General features: G+C 50.2%; 1 pseudogene; it reads left to right on the top strand.

Moving 5' to 3' along the window:
• Positions 1 to 12,428: 12,428 nt before the first annotated feature.
• LOC146708627 (transmembrane protein 121 pseudogene) lies at positions 12,429 to 15,313 on the top strand (annotated as a pseudogene).
• Positions 15,314 to 16,761: the final 1,448 nt, after the last annotated feature.

Genomic DNA, 16,761 nt, shown 5'->3' with positions numbered 1-16,761 from the left:
ATTTATTCCATTTGACAGACTAGTTACACAATATGGGATCAACAAGAAAAGATTTTTAGAATATCAACAAATTAAATCCATAGTAAAAAAGAAATTTAAACCGGGTCAAGTTGAACTACAAACACCACCAAGTGTGGTTCAATTTCTTACTCTTAAAACCCCCAAATTACTATCCAAAATATACAGAATGCTTTCTAAAACAGATGAATCAATATCACTTCCTATTGCAAAATGGGAAGCGGATTTATCAGTTAACTTAGACCTAAACTTCTGGTCTCAGACTTGCTTAAAAACCTTTCATCTAATTAGAAATCCCAGTCTTCAATTAATTCAATACAAAATACTACATAGAGTGCACTATACAGGTCATCGGATGTTCAAGATGGGCTTTACGTCTACCAACAACTGCTCACACTGCCAAACCAATTCACCGGACAATTACATCCACGCTCTTTGGTTCTGTCCACCAGTTCAGAAGTTTTGGCGCGAGATATGTGAAGACTTATCGAAGTGTCTGAAATGTAACATTCCAACTTCCCCCTTAGTGTGTTTGTTGGGCAGCTTAGATAATGTCACTTCAGAAAAGAATATCGCCCATATGGTTTTCACTGCCCTATGCATAGCCAAGAAAACAGTCCTCATGAACTGGAAAAATAAAAATAATCTTAATTATAACCAATATAGAAATTATCTATTAGATTACATTAGTCTTGATACAGCCTCTGCCACCACATCAGATCAATTGCTCTGGGCCCCTTTGATCAGCTCCATCACCTAGTGGGGGTGGGGGGTCATAGTTTGGTCCCGCCTTCACTGTTGTGATTGGTGTGGGGGTAGGGACAGGCTTAGGGCGTCGGGGGGTTCCCCGGAGGCATCTTCCTTGGGGGGCTCAACCCGGGGTAGCGGTCATGTCCGGTTAGGGGCTCTGTTGGCTCTCCGGTGACTGTTTCCTCGCGGCTGCGTGCAGCGGGGCTAGGGGAGGGTCTGTGCTGACGGACGTGGGTTACTGACCTGGTAGCCTGGCTGCCCCTGGGTGGGTCCAGGATGGGCGTGAGGTTCTGGGGGCGCTCCGTCTCTGGGCTGGGGCCTGGACCGGGCCTCGGGGGCTTGGGTCCTGGTTGGTGTGTTGCCGGGGTTGTGGGCGGGTGGGTGCATGGGGGCCCAGCCCTGGAGCAGGGTGCCGCCGGTGCGTCGAGCCACCTGGGGGGCTCTTCAACTGGTGGGGGAGATGGTCACATCTTGCAGGAGCTTTCCTCTCCTCAGGAGCTCCCTCTGCAGGAGGGGGAGATACAGGAGAGGTGGAGGAAGATCTCAGCCTGGGTGTTTATTGTCTTATGTAGTCTGGAAGATGAGTGGATGGTGGGGTGGGTGCAGTTTTCTCTGTGGTGCTGTTGGGTGGACTGTCCCGGGCTCTGTGGGGCCGGGCGGCGCTGCTGCACTGGGCCCGGTCTGGATGTGCCTGGGCCCCCTTTCCCTGGCGGGTCGCGGAGTATGGGGGTGCCTACTGGGGTCAGCGGGGGAGCTGGCCCCAGGGAGGGGTCACTTGCCCCTCCCTTCCTTCCCTCCCCATCTCCAGCTGCCTCCCTCTTCCCGCTCCACCACAACCACCCACACATGCAGGGCCTTGGAGTAGGGGTATGTCACCAGGGTGCAGAGGAGGCTACCCCCCCCCCCCCCCCTCTGTCCCCTTCTGGCTGCCTCTGCCTCAATTTTATCCCACAACTTAGACATTCACATTACTCACACTCTCATTACACATACATATAGGATCTTGGGGGTGGGCACGATACACGGAGTCCAAAGTACCATCAGGGTGTACACCCCACCCCTGGCGTCGTTGCCCACCTCTCAATTTTAAATACACGTAGACATTGAGGGCTAGCAGGAGGGACCATGCGCTTACCTGCTGCTCTCTGGCAGGTAGCTCCATGCCCTCCTGGGTTTTAAATGCACCTTAGAACACACATGCATCAACACTACAATGAGCGGGTGGAGGGAGGTTCGGAGTCTTCTCTCACCCCCGTTCTCTGCGACCTGCTGGAGCAGGGGGGCTAGGACTAGGAGGAGGAGTTGGCCGTCCGACTGCGGTCTGGAGTGTGGAGCCTTCCTGCTGCTGCGGAGTCGGGGCGGTCTGCCTCCCCCCACCGCAGGGAAAAGGGAAACACCACCTGGGTCTGGGTGCAGTTCCCCCCTCCAGGGGCGGGGGCACCTAGACCCGGTTTGTAGAGTACGCTTGGGGAGTGTGATCGTGTGTACAACGTCTCTTTATGTCTGTCTCCACGTTGGTTGAGTGTGGAGTAAGTGCATATGAGAGCATGAGGGTGGGAATGGATGTTTGTGTCTGTGTGTGCCTGTATGTCTGTGTCTATATGTCAGGTTGGGTGTCAGACGCCACCTCTCTGGGGACATCTTAGGCCCTCCAAGGTTTGGAGGCCTATCTCCCCCTACCACCACTTCCCCTGCCAGTGGCGGACCCCCTCAGACATCGGTGCGTTGGTGGTTCTTTGTGTCCGGGGATGGGCGTCCAGGTACACACCGGCTCACTCCTTGGCGGCCGCTTATCGGGGCCTGGGGCTCGCTCGGGCCACTTCGGAGGTGGGGTGCCCCCAGCCTCTCGGCCTGGGGCTCGGTCACTCAGGCGCAGCTGGCTGCCGGCGGAGCTCACGGGCGCGTCACTGCAACTCCCCCTGGCTTCTGCTCCGCGGCTGCTGAGTGAGCCCTCATCTGGGACTCTCCTCAGCTCTTTCCGGGACAGTGGCGCAGCTGCCCCTCTGTTGGTCTTCCTTGGTCTCTTGTGTTCTGGGGGCCTCTGGATGTCTGGAGTTTTGATCTCCTCCACACCTGCTTAACGCCCTGGAGGATGGGGCTGTGGCCCCCCCACACCCTCTAGCAGATTATTACATGAAGGAACCTTTTAAAAAACAAAAAACAAGCGCGTCCATGCTCACAGGTGTACACACGGGTGATCACACCCACAAACTACACCCTTTTTGGCTCCTACCTCAAAGCACACTGTGTTCTGTTGATCTTATGTGCTGCACAATAATGTTTAACATTTAGTATTTACTGTCATATTCCCAGATATCATTGTGATGTTGTTTATTCTATTACTCTTGTTCTCTTCTGCTTGCTTTCTTTTTTCTTTCTCAGCAGGTGACCCAGGTGATTGATATATGCATTTTTTTTTCTCTGCCCGTTCTGTTGGTTTTTGTCTTTTGCCCTTCTCCCCCGTCCCTCTTCTCAGCTGTTTCTCTTTCCCTCTTTCTTTCTCCCCTTCTTTCCCCCAGTCAAGTCTGTCCCGTATTCATTAAGTGAAAATAAAATAAACAATAAAAGGTGAATCAAATGGACCATTACGGCAAGGCTGGGATGGTCAGTTTGGTAAAGTAAATCCGTTGGGCATCTTTCTTTGCCTTTAGACAACAATTCTGATGCAAAAGAGCCAAACGGGACAGGCCAAAAAAAAAAAAAAAAAAAAAAAGAGAAGATGATCCAGTTTCACTCTGCCTTTTGTCCATCGTGACGATCCTCCCGCAGGCCCACCACCCGCAGGAGGCGCCATAGGGGTCGGGTGCATTGTGTGCCGGGTGGCGGCCAGGAGCGGAAGCCCTGGCGGACTGACCCCCGGCTGCCAAGACTGGCAATAGGGACATGGAATGTCACCTCTCTGGTGGGGAAGGAGCCTGAGTTAGTGCGTGAGGTTGAGAGGTACCGGCTAGATATAGTCGGGCTCACCTCTACGCATGGCTTGGGCTCTGGAACCAGTCTCCTGGAGAGGGGCTGGACTCTGTCTCAGTCTGGAGTTGCCCCTGGTGAGAGGCGGCGGGCTGGGGTGGGTATCCTAATATCCCCTCGGTTTGCTGCCGGTACGTTGGGGATTTTCCCGGTGGACGAGAGGGTTTGTTCCCTGCGCCTTAGGGTCGGGGAACGGGTCCTGACTGTCATCTGCGCTTATGCGCCGAGTGGCAGTTCAGAGTACCCAGCCTTCTTAGAGTCCCTGGGGGGGGGGGGGGGGGGGGGGTGCTGGAGGGTGTCTCCACCTGGAGACTCTGTTGTCCTGCTGGGAGACTTCAATGCTCACGTGGGTAACGACAGCGAGACCTGGAGGGGCGTGATTGGGAGGAACGGCCTCCCTGATCTGAACCCGAGCGGTGCTTTGTTATTGGACTTCTGTGCTAATCACAGTTTGGCCATAACGAACACCTTGTTCGAACATAAGAGTGTCCATAAGTGCACGTGGCACCATATGTTCTGGACACTCGGGTAAAGAGAGGGGCTGAGCTGTCAACTGATCACCACCTGGTGGTGAGTTGGATCAGGTGGCGGGGGAAGACGCTGGACAGACCTGGTGCACCTAAACGCGTAGTGAGGGTGTGCTGGGAACGTCTAGCAGAGGCCCCAGTCCGCGAGATCTTCAACGCACACCTCCGGCAGAGCTTCAACAGCATTCCGAGGGAGACTGGGGACATTGAGTCCGAATGGACCATGTTCAGCGTCTCCATTGCCGAAGCTGCTGCACTGAGCTGCGGCCGCAAGGTGGTTGGTGCCTGCCGTGGTGGTAATCCCCGAACCAAATGGTGGACACCAGAGGTGAAGGGAGCCACCAGGCTGAAGAAGGAGTCCTATCGGGCTTGGTTAGCCTGTGGGACTCCGGAGGCAGCCGACAGGTATCGACAGGCCAAGCGGAATGCGGCTCGGGCAGTGGTTGAAGCAAAAACTCGGGTGTGGGAGGAGTTCGGAGAGGCCATGGAAAAAGACTTTCGGACTGCCTCGAAGAGATTCTGGCAAACCGTCAGACGTCTCAGGAGGGGAAAGCGGTGCTCTACCTGCACTGTGTATAGTGCTGGCGGAGCGCTGCTGACTTCGACTGAGAAAATTGTCAGGCGGTGGAAGGAATACTTCGAGGACCTCCTTAATCCCACTGACACGTCTTCCGAGGAGGAAGCAGAGTCTGGGGATGAGGGGAATGACCCGCCAATTTCCGGGGGCGAGGTCACTGAGGCAGTTAAACAACTCCTTGGTGGCAGAGCCCCTGGTGTTGATGAGGTCCGCCCCGAGTTCCTGAAGGCTCTGGACGTTGTAGGGCTGTCCTGGTTGACACGCCTCTGCAATGTTGCGTGGAGATCAGGGGCAGTACCCCTGGACTGGCAGACCGGGGTGGTGGTCCCCATCTTTAAGAAAGGGGACCGGAGGGTGTGTTCCAACTACAGGGGGATCACACTCCTCAGCCTCCCTGGGAAAGTCTATGCCAGGGTGCTGGAAAGGAGAGTTCGTCCGTTAGTCGAACCTCGGATACAGGAGGAACAATGCGGTTTTCGTCCTGGTCGCGGAACACTGGACCAGCTCTTTATCCTCTCCAGGATACTTGAGGATGCATGGGAGTTTGCCCAACCAGTCTACATGTGTTTTGTGGACTTGGAGAAGGCATTCGACCGTGTCCCTCGGGGTGTCCTGTGGGAGGTGTTGCGGGAATATGGGGTGTCTGGCCCATTGCTACGGGCCATTTGATCCCTATACAACCGTTGCAAGAGCTTGGTTCGCATTGCCGGCAATAAGTCGGACTCGTTCCCGGTGGGTGATGGGCTCCGCCAGGGCTGCCCTTTGTCTCCGGTTCTGTTCATAATTTTTATGGACAGGATTTCTAGGCGCAGCCAAGTGGCGGAGGGCTTTCGCTTTGGTGGCCTCAGAATCTCATCTCTGATTTTTGCACATGATGTGGTTCTGTTGGCTTCATCGGGTGAGGGCCTCCAGCTCCCACTGGAATGGTTCACAGCCGAGTGTGAAGCAGCGGGAATGAGGATCAGCACCTCCAAATCTGAGGCCATGGTTCTCAGCTGGAAAAGGGTGGAGTGCCCACTCCGGGTCGGGGATGAGTTCCTGCCCCAAGTGGAGGAGTTCAAGTATCTCGGGGTCTTGTTCGCGAGTGATGGGAGAAGGGAGCCGGAGATCGACAGACGGATTGGGGCTGCAGCTGCAGTAATGCGGACGCTGCACCGGTCCGTCGTGGTGAAGAGGGAGCTGAGTGTAAAAGCGAAGCTCTCAGTTTACCGGTCGATCTACGTCCCTACCCTCACCTATGGCCACGAGCTGTGGGTAGTGACCGAAAGAACGAGATCGCGGATACAAGCGGCAGAAATGAGCTTCCTCCGAAGGGTGGCTGGCCTCTCCCTTAGAGATAGGGTGAGAAGTTCGGCCATCCGGGAGGGGCTCAGAGTAGAGCAGCTGCTGCTCCACATCGAAAGGAGCCAGCTGAGGTGGTTCGGGCATCTGACAAGGATGCCTCCTGGACGCCTCCTAGGTGAGGTGTTCCAGGCATGTCCCACCGGGAGGAGGCGCCGGGGCAGACCCAGGACACGCTGGAGTGATTATATCTCTCAGCTGGCCTGGGAATGCCTTGGTATTCCCCCGGATAAGCTGGAGGAGGTGGCTGGGGAGAGGGAGGTCTGGGCCTCTTTGCTTAGGCTGCTGCCCCCGCGACCCGGCCCCGGATAAAGCAGATGAAGATGGATGGGTGACGATCCTACACCTGAGGACATAACCAACGAGTTACACCTGCATTACGACCTGTGCTTCAGACAGGAAACAACTGTACGAGCAGGAGGTTTTGATAAACAGTTTTTTAGTTTTTAAAATACAGGCGTGCGGGGCACGAGAGGCGAGCAGCAAGTTCCAGCATCATCGATCTGTTTGCTGAGAGTAATATTGCAGCAGCGTTGCTGTACAGTGTAAAGCAGCTTCAGGCAACAGACTGAAAGGGATGGTCTGTCTGTGAAATCTGGGATGGTGTTATCACCTTTGCTTTCATCAAGGATGCTACAATGTCTTCTCTGCTAAAGGAGGTACAAAAGGAAGCACTGATGTGTCCTTTCCTTCTTATGCAGACAATCGCACCAGCTCTGCATGATGGCTGCAGCGTGCAGGATAATGCATCATTTAGCTACATCTGCTGTTTTTAGTTGAGCAGAGTGCATCAGTGTTTCCCAAATGCTGTGCCTCGAGGTTTTGGGTCAACCGACCTCATTACTGTAGCTGCTCGAGTGTAGACTGTGTTCACACCGGGTGATAGTGCTACAACCCATGCCTCTGCTCTTCCCACAATAATCTTTGATCTATAGATTATTGTGGGAGGAGGGAATAGCAGTGTTGCATGTTCATTTATCCACTTCGAGGAATCACCAGTAGCACACTTTTTATTTATTAGAAGATTGGATGATTCCATATTATCATGTACATGGATCTCTTTTGTTAAGGCTGTAAAGCAGCTGCAGTCAGACTTTCCAAAAGAGAGTAACCGCCCCGGCAGTTCACAGAGTTTTGTATGAGGATGTGCATCAACTGGTAAAAACTGGTGGGGAGAAGCTGCCCTGCGCTGAGAGGTGACTACAGCTGCACATTATTTTATACTGATATGTCTGCAGGTTTCTAAGTAATTATTCAAGCAGTAAGAAACTAAAGCTTCTATTAAACCCAAATGAGGCCCACACCCAACAGTCCGTCCTTTTACACCTTTCAAGGCGGGAACAATAACATCTGTTCCATTTGTGTCCTTGTACGGGACAGCCGTGGTCACCTGGAGTTTAAACCTGTCCTACACTACCGTCTGTCCTCCAAGTTACCCCACACCCTCCTTTGTTTCCCTCATTCCTCACCCGATAATCACAGCCCAGGCCCGGGGTCAGTCTCTTTGGACAGAGCGGTTACTGTCAGTCAGTTCAATAAACCTCTTACACATGGAAATATGAAATAGCATTGGTCGTTGATCTTTGAGAAACTGTTGTTTAAGAAGCCATTTGATGTGAGACGTCTTTATCAAACCTTATCTTTAAATCCATCAGCCAGTGTTCCTAATTTAGTGGCTGTTTCTGTAACAGAACTATCATCAACAGTATTGTTAGGATGAACATGCAAATGTCATGAGACATGCTGCTTAAGATAAGATAAGATAAGATAAGATAAGATAAGATAAGATAAGATAAGATAAGATAAGATAAGATAAGATAAGATAAGATAAGATAAGCTTTATTAGTCTCACATGTGGGAAATTTGTTTTGTTACAGCAGTGCAAAGCTATAAAAATTAGAGAAAAACACTGGAATAAGAGATCAATAGATACTGTCCACAACTGTACACAGTAGAATAGAATAAAATAAAATACTGTATACAATCGAATAAAATAGAAGACAAATGCTATATACAATATGAGTATAATACAACGATGCCAGAAAGAGTTTTGCGCTTAGTGTTATTGCACATGTGTGGATGTGTTTGATCAGCTGGAGTCTTTGTTGTGGAGTCTGACAGCAGTGGGGAGGCCTGTGAAATCTCTCCGTCCCACACCGTGGGTGCTGCAGCCACTGAAGGAGCTGCTCAGTGCTGTCACAGTCTGCTGCATGGGGTGGGAGATGTTGTCCATCAGGGACGACAGCTTTAAGTCCACAACTTAATGGAATCAACAAGTCTTTACTCAACATAACACAGTTTTTATCACATGTTCAGAGAAAGAAGAGGCTCCATGTGAATTTGATTGTGTGCTTTATCAGTGACCCGTCCACTCGCACCTATGATGTGACTCGCAGACACGTTAGAGTCAAAGATGTCGCTTAACTCTGCAATGAGGGGACAGAGCCTGCGACTGAACCTGGGGATAAATTAAAACCTCAAACTCTGACCTAACTTTGATGCTAGTGCCATCACAGTAAAGTAAAGCAGCCATGTGTGTCCACACAGCCACCACACATCACACAGATCATCTGTGTGATGTGTGTATGCTGCATCTATCCACACAGTGTTTTGTTACTTTTACTGTAGTGTACATTAATGTGTTAGTGTAGGTCATGGGCAGATTCAGCTCAGAGTTCACAGTCACAGCACAGCAGTGATTTCCTCACTGTGTGTGCTGTCGCTCGGTCCCTGACGAAACCTGTTTGTCTGAGGGACAATCAGACAAACACAGAGTGAGTCTGTGTGAGCACACACATGATCAGGGACAGATGACACTCCCCACAGTGTCTCTGTCACATAGAGGCTCATCGTGCATGTCCTTGTGAACAAACGCTCAGTGACTCAAAAACAGCGAGGGGAGCTCAGGCCTCTACATAGGAGACACCAAACAGCCACTTCATAAACACATAACATAGAAGAGCCACCTCCACAGGACAAGACTCGGCTGTCCATTGGCATCTAAGGTCAAAGGTCACTCTTTCAAGGATGCCAGTGTTCACATTTTGGACAGAGAGGACACCAAATGTCTGCCATCTATAATCCAGTTTTGAGATCCTTCCCAGACGCCTTAACGCCCACACACACCCTGGGCCATCTGACCTCAGGAAGTCACATGATAGGGTGGGGCCAGGTTTCACAATGAGCTCACCCGACACTTGTGAGCGACGCCCATTTTCACACCTTGTGGTTTCAGCTGCTTGCTTTTCATGCTCAGCATCTGAGCACTCTACCTCACTCACACAAACACTTTGTATTTATGCACCGACACTGCAATAGATCCATCAGACGTGGGGTTAGAATCTTGCCCAAGGATATTTGGTTAGTAGGTGACCGGCTCCACCACCCGAGCTACATCCCCCGTGCTGAGATGTCCTGCGAGCACTGCACATCCTGCTTCGTTTTCACTGGTGTCTGGCTGTGAAGCTGAATCATCCACAATGACCCTCAGAGTTAGCCGGCGGTGTTTCCTATGGGTCAGCTCAGAGTGGACAGACTCTGAAACTGCTGTTAACCTTCTGCTGCTGTGGGAGAAGTAATGACATTTAAATGTGACATTTTTCAATAATGCAGTGTGATACCATAACCAACAAGCAGCTAGTAAACACATAGTTTCTCTACAGGAATCAGTGACACAGAATATAAAAGACTGTGCAGTAGGACCTCGGCTCCCTTTTATTTTCAGGAACAGTGTTATACCAACAAATGATTGTCCATGTCTGAGCTGTTGGACAATGAACTCTGAATAAGAGTGTTCCTGCCACAGGTTGGAAGCTGCTATTTTATATTTCCCTCTTTTAAGCAGGTAACAGTGTGACAGTAAAAATGTCTTTTTTATTAGGGCTTTGCAATCAAGGCAGCAGAAACTGAACAAACACAACATCACAGCTCTGGAAAGTTATCGCTGGAAATGGCGCCAGAGCGGCTCGATGCTGAGCAGCTTAAATGTGAGCACAGCTACATGGACTTCATGTCTGTGAGCTTTGAGGTTTCAGGTGTTCGAAGGAAAACATGAGAGAGGTCAGAGGTCGTATGGAGGACGGCTGCTTCGTGCTTTATGTCTCCCTTCATGCTGCTCCTGTTGATGCTCAGTGTTCATCCACAAAACTTCCCATCGACGCTGTTCCTCCTTTCCCGGCCGCTCCTAACAAACCTCACCCCAAACTGGAAACGCAGACGGACGAGCTTCATCAGACGCGCTAACACAAAGATTTCTGAAATGCTGGCAGCGCCGAACTGCTTAATGAAAATGCGCTTGGCTCCAGGAAGGATCAGAAGGAAAATCTGTTTCCTGAGAGCTTCTCATCCCGGGATGGAGAGTTTACAGCTGCTGCTGGATGGGGTTCGTCTGTAGGTATATGCTAATCTATGCTAATGGCTCCTGTGTTCCCTCCAGCTGGCTTTGAAGTGAGCGTAGGAGTGCAGAGTTCCTGCATCAGGGAAAAATGGAGCTGCAGGCAGAGCCGAGGCCGTCGGCCTGCGGTCTTAGCGAGACGCTTTCCTTCCACAGAGAGCTCAGCTGCTTGCATTTACGCCGATGACATGAGATAAGGCGCTAACGCTCACCTCAGCAGACGATTGTGGTGTGACGGTTTTCCTGCTCACGTGCGTTTCCTTTTGTTTTGATCCATTTACATGTTTCTGACGCTGGATGCACTGCAGAGATGCAGTTGCTGTTAACAGCCTCTCGCCGCACTCTGCTGTGATGGGTCAGCCACCTGAGTGAGCTCATGCTCCACTTTAAGTTCATACTTTAGTTTCTTTCAGCTCTAATGCCTCGTTAGGATTTTTATCCTAATGTGCTGCAAAGCCACCAGCTGGTTTCACTCGTGACCCACTAAATGAGAAATCTGCACCTCTGATGTGGAGCCAGGCGTCCCCTCGTGTCACCGCTGGCCCTGTCGCAGCAGTAGCGAGCTTGAAAGAATGTCAGATCCGTCCTTGAACGCGGCGCTGAGCGGGAGTCAGCCGTATGAGGCGGTAACTGGGCTAATGTAATTCATCCTCATGCAGCTCCAGAGCATTTTCTCATGACTTTTTAATGTGGTCTTCCCATAAAAAGCTTAGCCCAGATAAAAGTTAGGTCATTAAGATCAGAGCTTCCAAAAAAAGACTGAACTGATGATCAACAAACACCTGAAGCTCACGAAGCGCAGCCTGTGATCACTGCTTTGAACACAAACACAGAGAGCAGTGTCAACAGCACCAAACTTTGTCCTCGTATGTCCATCAGACTCCAGGTAAACTCCTGTGACCAGCAGAAGAACAGGAACACAGTTCATTCTGTGTGAGAGGAAGGCTTCCTGTGGCCCATCAGTGCGTTTGTAGCCCACACTGGGAGGATGGGGAAGACGTCAGAGGCCATTGAGACGATGCTTCCTCTGTTTTGACCAACTTTGTTTCAGCAGAGCTTAAAAGCAGAGAAAAGAAGTGATCGTACAAAGCCAGCTCTTCCCCGATGTTCCCTGAGAGTTCCCTAATGTTTGGACTCAAAACCTCTCCTGGAAGCTGTCTGTGAGCTTCCTGCCTCCTACGTTGGGCCCAAAGGAAACTCCTTTCAGACCTGAGGCTCACCTCATTTTCCAGTGACTCTCCACAGGGATCACAGACCGAGGTCTGAGACGCTGCTTTACGCCCAGTATTTTCAGAAGAGAACCACACACCTGCACCAGGATACTACCGCACGCAAAAGTCATGTCGCGCTTTAGCATCGTTTCAGCCATTTCAGCCACCCTTGCACAGATGCTGCATCCGCGGTGGCTGAAAATACGAGCATATGATTAGTTTGATTGGTTTTTACCACCTGTTCATTGATGAGTGGGTGCAGAGAGTCTCAGACTGTACGCAGGGAGGAGCTGCAGCAGCCTGAAAAGGTGAGATTTTTGGAGAAAATTTGCCGTTTCTTTGCTTCCAGTTTGAACTTCTTCTACTCCTCTATGAGCTGATGTGGAGGTTTTGTGTGGGTGGTCACGCGGCGCTCAGATTCACAGTTCGCTGTGACTACAGCACAGTTTCAGCTAGATTAGAGACCTGGACGCAGCGTTTCACTTTGTTCGCTGTAAAACATGTTGATGAAGAATGAACAAATGTGAAGCCCTTCAAATGTTTATGGAAAACAGCGTTCCTCCCTGAGAGCGCAGCTCGGTGGTGTAAACAGTTTGGTGTGTGTGTGCAGAAACAAGGACATGCTGCTGAGGGTGAAGAAAAAAACGTAGAGTCGAGCAGGCTCGTTTCCTCCCTCCCTCACAGATGTTGGGAAACTCGTGCTGAAAGCAGAGCCTGCAGATAGAAAACGCGAGGAAGACTCTCTGCACGCTCAGAAGGGAGCGACGACGGTCCGGCTTGATGATCGGCGCCGTGGCGATGGATTTCAGCCGTGGAGGCAATAATGAGCCCGCTCACTCGTCCTGATTGTTTCAGTGTTTTGATTTTTGAAGAAGCTTTCTTTAAAACGTGTCAAAAAACAAAAAGCTTTTTCTGCAAAACTTTACAGCACAAACTTTGAGTTACGAGGAGCCGCAGGGGAGACGAGCAGCTTTCATCTCCTCCTCAGAAACACTAAGAGAAACTCTGAAGTCTCTAAAGTTGCAGCTTGTGTGGAGATCACAGACTTTTAAATTTAACCAAGCTTTAACAGGAAGCCCAGAGGTGGATGTGCTGATTCTGCTCCCACAACAATCCAAAGATTTCCACACTGTCGTCTCAGAGAGAGACAGCAGGAGCACTGATGCTAACCTTCAGTTTGTTTCACCTCGGTTTGGATGGTAGTTCGAAACTGCTGCTGGACGTGGACCAAAGGAAAACATGAACACAACCTTCATCCAAGCTTTAAAGTGAGGAATTTAGTGAAATATCTTAAATATCTCAGGCAACGTAAGCTGTGGCATAAAGATCTGGAAAATAAGGGATGAACGCTGATGTCCAAGCGTCCTCTTTCTGTAACTGGACTGCAGAGTTTGAACTGAGGGCTGTTTCCGATTGAAAGTTACGCCCAAGCAGAACCTCACCTGCACCCTTCCATAAAGACGCTGTCATGACTCGGATCGTAGCCGACTCTCTCGCAGAAATACTGGCGTAAGCGTTTGGACCGTTGACTCTCTGCTGGCTTCAAATAGAGATGGTTACCCCGCAACCAAACAAGCCCCACGTGTGCCTGACGGCAGTCCTCATCGTGACCAGCCTGGCACTCATAGACGCCTACCTGGTGGAGCAGAATCCGGGTTCCCGGAGGCTCGCTGTGTGCGTCACCGTGTTGGCAAGCGACGCGTGTTTCCTCGTCGTCCTTCGATACGTGGCCGTCTGGGCTGGGTCAGAGGTGCACACCGCGAGGCGAGGCTATGCCATGATGCTCTGGTTCTTCTACATCTTTGTCTTGGAGATCAAGGTCTACTTTGTTTATCAGAACTACAAGTCCCAGGACACGGCCGCAGGTGTGGAGGTGGTGGATGTAGGTGTGTCCCGGAGAGGTCTTACGCTGCTGCTGTCCATCTGCATTCCCATTGTGTTCATAACACTGGCTGCGATAGATCACCTGGAGTACTTGCGACCATACAAAAAAAGAGAGGAGATACGGAGCCGCCTGTTCTGGGTGGTGCTGGACCTGCTGGATGTCGTGGATGTTCAAGCGAACCTGTGGGAGCTTCAAAGTGAAGGACTCCCTCTGTGGGTGGAGGGTTTGATGTTCTTCTACTGCTACATCCTCCTCCTGGTGCTGCCGTGTGTCTCCCTGAGCGAGATCAGCATGCAGGGGGTGAACATCGTCCCCCACAAAATGATGCTCTATCCCATCCTCAGCCTCGCCACCATCAACATCATCACCCTCCTGATCCGCACGGGAAACCTGCTGGTCTACGGGGACATCCGAGTGTCGGGGATCATGATGGGAAAGAATGTGATCGCCATCTTAATGAAGAGCTGCAGCCTGCTGCAGTACAGGAAACACCAGCCGGCTGCTCCTCCGGCGGATCGGGGCGCCGAGATCCAGAAGAACTCTCAGGAGGAGGTTCAGGTGTACGGCGGTCAGCACGTGGGGCTGCCTAGAGTCGTGATTGAGGACTTCACCAGCATCCCAGAAGAGGAGGAAGAGGAGGAAGAAGGCGAGGAGGGCGGTGATGATGCCAGTCAACAAGAGGTGAGCTTGAATGGCGATGAGATAAAAGAAGGAGAAACCCAACTGAAGCGACGGGACACGACTGGTTTGGGATAAACGAGCATCTGCGGTGCCGTGGAGAAACTTCCCGATCTGAGGAGCGCAGGTTGACTCAGCGTCTGCAGTCCCAGAATCCAACATGCTCTCACTGCGTTGCTGTAATACTGATCAACAGGTTGGACATTTCTTCAGATTCTTGTTCATGAACTCAAACGTGACCGTTTCTAAGGAAAGGTCGTTTTTGTTGTTGTTGTCCTGCTCTTGCTCTGATATAAAAAGAATTTCACTTAAAACATGAGTAGAAATCATCTTGTTCACACAGATATATGGTGGGGATGTAAAATTCATTTTTAGAGTGCTGAAATTAAACCTGTCACACGTCTCTGAGAACCAGTCACTTGGAAAATGCCCTGAAAGCTTCTTGTTGGCAGGTTCAGATTGATGCTGCTCTCATGTCTGTGAGCAGATATGAAGTAGAGCCGATTTGGGCTCAGAGGGCTCTGATGTAATCTGAGAGAATTGAAACACTAGCTCAGCCTGTTAGGTCCATAAACAGTAACACAAATCCAAGCGAACCCTTCCTCAGTGTCAGTGTTGAAGCCGCACAGCAGCTCCTCAGCATGAAGAGAAGATATCGTGGATGAAAATGATGATTCTTCACTGGCTGAGGAGACGATGCTGGAGCTTTTACCTGGTGTGCTTCCACACATTACACTTATAAAGATACGGGCCGTGTGAGGAAAGGAGCAAGGGAGGTGGCGTCGTTACCTGAACAGGTGTAATCTCAGTTTCTGGACACTTTTCAGAGTACGGACGTTTGGTGAAGAAGTTGTTTCTCAGGATATTCATAAATTATGACAGAGCAACAGACGTCAACTCAGCGACACGACCAGCAAACGGCTGACAAGGCTCCGTCCTACCTGTAGAAGTCCATCATCATGTAACGCAGGGCTGAGGTGACTGTGCTGCTTTTGTTGATGGTTCATATTTGGAAAAGAAAACTAATAAAATGACTAAAATACAATTTGAAGCCAGTATGCTTTCAAAGCAAAGCAGCTTTGTGGTCAGTCTAAAATGTGAAAGTTTAGTTTCCTGTTTGCAGACTCTTCGTTTTATCTGCCTTCAGGTCTGATTTTAAGTTTTTTCCCTCTTATTTCAAAGCCAGTGCACGAACATGTAAACAGAATCATCCCTGCAGTACGCCAGTGTGGCCACAAGATGGAGCCAGACCTCACACATTAAAATAAATTCATCGTCAGGTGAAGGACAAATTAAAAAAGAAGAAAAGAGAATTAAAATGTGATGGTGATGCCATTTCAGGCAGAAAAACACTGGCAGTAAACTGCTTGTTTTTTCTTTCTTTTCCAGGGCAGCTGTTCAGCTCCGTAAAGCTCTCCTACAGACACGCATGAGCATGTTTGTGCTGTTTCTCTGCTCTGTTTAAATCGCAGTAATTATCACAAAGAGGCTACACTGAGACCGCTGAGTTCATTTTTAAAGGGGACATGAAACTCTAATTTACCCCCCTAAACCCTGCCGTCAAACACTCACACAGATGTAACTATAAAATATTATATTTCCTAAACACATCCAAACAGTTTACAGCATCAGAGGTTGACATAACAAGACTGAAGTCGAAATCCTGACGTCCATCAGCAGGTCCTCAGCTTTACTGTCTCCTTCACCATCAGTCCTCACTTCTAATATGAAGGAATCCAGTCAGTGAGATGATGTGACGTGATGTTCTTTTTCACCTACTTTCCCTGCAGATCGTGGTTCAGGAAGAAACGTAGTTGTTTGTGGTGTGATGAGTATGAAGTAAACTGTCTGCATGTGCTTTATTGCATGAATTAGTGCTGATCGTGTCAGCTGACTGCTCTCAGCCAGAGGAGGAAAAATCAGCTTCTGTTGGTCTGGTAACCACCTGTCACCTGACTCAGACAGGCTCTCCTCCACAGTCCTCGTTTATAAAGTGCTTCACAAACCCAAATATGACGACTAACAGCTGGAATTTCCCGCTTCAGTGCAGCAAGCCAAACACCGAACAGCCACAGTGTATCCTCGGTTTAACATAAGATCATTGTTGCAGCACTGACCTGTTCGCTTACACTGATGTTTAGTTTTAGTGTCCTCATTTTCCTCTGAGGTATCGATTCTGTCACTAGTTAGCTAACATTTCAATTCAATTCAACTTTATTTACACAGCGCCAAATCACAACAGTCGCCTCAAGGCGCTTTATATTGTAAGGGAGACCCTACAATAACACATACAGAGAAAAACCCAACAGTCATATGACCCCCTATGAGCAGCACTTTGGTGACAGTGGGAAGGAAAAACTCCCTTTTAACAGGAAGAAACCTCCAGCAGAACCAGGCTCAGGGAGGGGCGGGGC

This window comes from Copadichromis virginalis, linkage group LG6, assembly GCF_057382275.1.
Source record: "Copadichromis virginalis isolate Kocher_CV1m ecotype Utaka linkage group LG6, C_Virginalis_male_GT1.1, whole genome shotgun sequence".
NCBI classification, from domain to species: Eukaryota; Metazoa; Chordata; class Actinopteri; order Cichliformes; family Cichlidae; genus Copadichromis; species Copadichromis virginalis.
The sequence above is the reverse complement of the archived record's forward strand: the minus strand, read 5'-3'. Positions and strand labels throughout refer to the sequence as shown.